We start from the raw sequence: 5,000 nt of genomic DNA, 5'->3' as shown, positions 1-5,000 counted from the left end.
TCAGCCATTTATTACTTTTAAAAAGGTATACATTGTAATATTGTTTCGTATTGCGACAAAGAAGTCTGCAAAATTATGTTATTACTGCATACTAGGATTTCAGTCACTTCTGGAGGTAGTTAAACATTTTTTAAACATCTTAAGAAATAGTTGCTGTTACAGCATCCATTTACTACAAAGGTCCCGCGAAACGGGTACCCAAGAGTACAGCAAAGTCCCGCGCGAAGCGCGGCGGATATCTTTGCTAGTATATATATATATATATATATATATATATATATATATATATATATATATATATATATATATATATATATATAATTTCTACTAATCAACTCTGTCAGATTTTGGTTTACAGATTGAAACTTGATATATAGGGGGTTTGAATCTGTGGAACAATTCGATTTGATTTTTAGTTGGTAAAAATAGCTGCTAAGGGGTCCAAATTATAAAAAAAATATTGGATCTTAGTAGGTACAGTCGACTAAACGTGTTTTACGCATACGCAAATATACATTTATACGTTTAACAAGGTTATTTTGAAAGCTTTTATTCGCATATGAACTTAAGTCAGATGGTAACGTATAACGCTGAAATGCTAAATGTTTTGGTTTCGATTCTTGCTAATAGCATCCAATTAATAGTTTCTAAACTTTTAAAATCACGATTATACATTAGGTACAATGTAATAAGCAATAGAAATTGATTCTATAATAATAAATACGAAATCTGCATGCATTAAATATCAGTTTTAAGCATATTTTACAACCGGGTAACACCGGGCAGCCTGCTAGTATATAAATAAAAATGACGTTATCTGTCTGTATGCGGAACGGTCTTTGCCAAACTACAATGTCAATTTTTGATTTATGAACTTGAAACTTGTTATATAGGAGATTCGGACCTGTGGAAAACTCATTTTATGGGTCTTTAGCCGGTTAAAACAGTTTTTAAGGGGTCAAAAATTGAAATAAAAATCGTCGTACATTTTGTACATTCATCTTAGTTTATTTTTAATTTTTAATCAGTTCATATGCGTGTCACGTTGGTACAGTGGTAACGTCACCAGCTTTGAATGCTACAGGTTTGCTTTCGGTTTCGATTCTAGATGATAGCGCCCAAATACTTTTTATATACGAAATCTGGATAAATTTAAATATCATATTTAACTTATCTTACGACCGGACAAAACCAGACGCCCTCTGCTAGTCATATATATATATATATATATATATATATATATATATATATATATATATATATATATATACAAAAATTGTCTGTTTACAAAGGAAAAAATTAAACGTTTCACAATATGGGTGATTTTGCTAAGTAGTCCAGCACATATCTTCAGCTGTTGAGCTTGCGATAAAATTCGCGGGTTTTGAACACAAAGAAATCGGTCAGGGCTTGGTGCAAATCTGCTTTATTACTGAAAGATTCCACCTTATTCACCTGGTTTTGTGCCATTCGATTACAATTATATATATATATATATATATATATATATATATATATATATATATACATACAAATCTAGATCTTTTGTAGATGAATGCAATTCCATGACCCATATATAACAAAGTTGTAGTTTCTTTTCAAATAAATAGAAAAAAGGGTTTTTTAATCTGAATATCAATACAAAAAAAAAATAGTATATTATAGTATTATAGTATAGTAAATTATAGTATGTATATATATATATATATATATATATATATATATATATATATATATATATATATATATATATATATTGCAATCTTTGCTTTCGTATAAGCTATATCGCCTGAAGGGGTCTCGAGTTACTAGTATCTAGCTGACCAAAACATACTCATAACTGTGTAGCAACATATTACTACTTATGTAAAAACAAATAAAGAGTATACTCTGCTCTACTTATGTATTGAGCACTCTTGTATTAACGTCGTTGCATTTCATTGGTTACTTAACCTATGGAAAACAATAACCTCAAATTATATATATATATATATATATATATATATATATATATACGATGGGCGTGCAATAAGTAATGCCACTGACCCACTTCCCATAGCAGTAGAGCAACAAAACTTGGCACAGTTATTAGTCTTTCTCTACATAGGAACCACCCAGAGTTATGTATTTTTCCCATCGTTTGATGCAGCTCTGGAGACCGTTTTTGTAGAACACCCTAGGTTGGTCCTCTAACCACGATGTGACTTCAGAAATCAAGGCTGCATCATCTGGGAAACGCTTTCCTTTCAAAAACAACTTCATGGCTGGAAAGAGGTGAAAGTCAGATGGTGCAAGGTCAGGAGAGTAGGGAGGATGAGGAAGGATTTCATAACCACACGCCCGTGATTCTGATCTGGCGACATGCGAGTTGTGGACCGGAGCGTTGTCCTGCAGGAGGAGGGTACCTTTTCTGATTTTGCCCCGCCTCTTGATTTTGATAGCTTCCCTTAATTTCCTCAAAAGTGAAGCATAATAGGCTCCTGTAATTGTGGTACCCTTTGCCAGGAAATTTGTCATCACTACTCCATCTTGGTCCTAGAAGACTGTGAGCATGACCTTGCCAGCGGAGGGCTGCACCCTTGCCTTCTTTGGAGGTGGTAAGTCCAAGTGCTTCCACTGCATTGACTGGGCTTTGGTCTCTGGATCATAGTGATAGACCCAGGTTCATCCTGTGTAATCAGTCTTTTGAAAAAATTTGACTTATCTTCTTGGCACATCTCCAAATTCATCCTCGAGCACTCGACGCGTTCTCGCTTCTTGAATGGTGTGAGCAACCTGAGAATCCATCTGGCAGACACCTTATGCATATGCAAATGGTCATGAATGATAGTTTCCGTAGATCCTGTACTAATCTTGACATCTTGGACTATTTGGCGAATAGTAATGCGCCAATCTTCCAAAATGGCAGCCTCAACTTGAACAGATGCCCCATCAATGGCAGAAGGGCGACCAGCTGTGGGAGCTGTTTCCACAGACTTTCGGCCATGTTTGAATTCACGATGCCAGCGTTTTACAAGGTCATATGATGGGGCATTATCACCATAAGTTTCTTTCATTTCATCAAAAGTCTCCTGTAATGTACGTCCTTTCAAATACAGGCTCCATTTCACACCTGACTCAGTTCAAACACCTGTAAAACAGAAACCACAATTAGTTCAGAGCTGTAATTTGCCACATAACCCGTAGAGATATAAACCATTGCACATGCAAAATTTCAGCTAGATCAGACAACTGGAAGTGGGTCAGGGGCATTACTTATTGCACGCCCCTCGTATATATATATATATATATATATATATATATATATATATATGTGTGTGTATACATGTATATATATGTGTATATATGTGTATATATGTATATGTATATGTGTGTGTATATATATACATGCATGTAGGCATATACGTGTATGTATTTTTGGTTTTATTTTACTTCAGTCGAAGTTCTCAGAAATCACTACCTGGGGTTAATACTTGAACTTATTGGAAAGAGGTATAGTACTTAACATAAACACACAAGAAGTGTCTTTGAGAGAGAGAGAGAGAGAGAGAGAGAGAGAGAGAGAGAGAGAGAGAGAAAGAGAGAGAGAGAGAGGGAGAGAGAGAGAACAGTTATTTAATAGACATTTCAACCAACTATGAACTGAAAGCTACATAGATATTCGAATGTTCCATTAAAGTTCTTTATCTCTCAAACACTGAGTTAATAAAGAAATTTAGAACATACTTTTCCTCTCCCCAATTAACCATTTCCATACGTTGTAGTATATCTTTCGTTTTGGTGTCTTGATCTTACTGGATTCTAGGACAAGAATTCATCTAGTCTGGTGGATTATCCAGCTTCGTGCTGTTATTTGAAGTAACATCATTTGAAGAAGATGCACCATTCCCCGTAAAAGCTAATGTGGATTAGCCATAGCGAGGAGATCTTCTTTGGGCAGCGAATACTATGGGGTTTTGAATATTTGGTCAGGGCTTACTTCTAGGGAAAAGTATCCTCGTGCCAGATTGTTCTGACAAACCCCTGTACAGAGAGACCTTTGACACTCGAGGATAGTGTCCAGTAGGCATTCAAGTTCTCTCCAGTAGGCATTCTGATAAAATAGGCGATTTCATGCTGTGTTTGTAAGCCAATTCAGTATTGAAAAAAAAAGAAAAAAAAAAAAAAGAAAAAGATTAATAACAATTTTTAATTTGCAGAACTTTTCAAAGTCGGGCATGATCGAAGTAACTTGTAGAGTCATATCATTTTCTGCATTCAACCTATTTCTATATTTAGTAGCTGCACACAAGGAGAATGTTTTCTCAGAAAGATAAGTTGTTAGGAAGCACATCAAAAACTTTAGGGTTTGAGCTGCAATTTCTGGACAGTCTTCAAGTAGGTTTATCCAAAATGTTGAAAGTTCACTTTCCTGGAATTTTGCTTTCAGTTCATAGTTGGTTGAAATGTCTATTAAATAACTGTTCTCTCTCTCTCTCTCTCTCTTTCTCTCTCTCTCTCTCTCTATCTCTCTCTCTCTCTCTCTCTCTCAAAGACACTTCTTGTGTGTTTATGTTAAGTACTATATCTCTTTCCAATAAAAAAGATCAATAATTAATGTGTCAAGAGGCATTCAAGTTTTCTGTATATGTATACATATGTGTATATATATGCACGGCAAAATCACGTTGATACACCGGTTCTCGTCAGATCACCGAAGTTAAGCAACGTTGAGCCTGGCTAGTGCCAAATGGGTGACCATTTGGGAATTCTAGGCGCTGTATGTGCTTTCCGCTCATCTCGGCATTGTTTCCAGTCGTCCTCAACCTCCACTTGCCCTTGGTATTCAACAATGTCGACTCAGGAGATGTGTCGTTGGGAATTTGGGCAACTCTTGCCACAAAAATTTCACGCGCAGGCACCCTTATCGTGGGTATCCATAGTCTGTCAAGACTGAATGAAGTCATTATTATACATATACATGCATAAATATGTGTGTGTGTATATATATACGTATGCAT

The 5,000-nt window shown here is 35.5% G+C and overlaps 1 protein-coding gene and 1 pseudogene across 50 annotated transcripts in view; both read left to right on the top strand.

The window, feature by feature from the left end:
* LOC145293800 (putative NADPH-dependent quinone oxidoreductase VAT1L) overlaps nt 1–5,000 on the top strand; it is a 324,545-nt gene that overhangs the window by 15,393 nt on the left and 304,152 nt on the right. The window lies entirely within an intron of this gene.
* Nucleotides 4,650–4,766, top strand: LOC145243642 (5S ribosomal RNA; annotated as a pseudogene).

This window comes from Euprymna scolopes, chromosome 2, assembly GCF_053919585.1.
Source record: "Euprymna scolopes isolate OS-2025 chromosome 2, ASM5391958v1, whole genome shotgun sequence".
NCBI classification, from domain to species: Eukaryota; Metazoa; Mollusca; class Cephalopoda; order Sepiida; family Sepiolidae; genus Euprymna; species Euprymna scolopes.
Note: the sequence above shows the minus strand (reverse complement) of the source record. Positions and strands in the feature narration are given on the sequence as shown.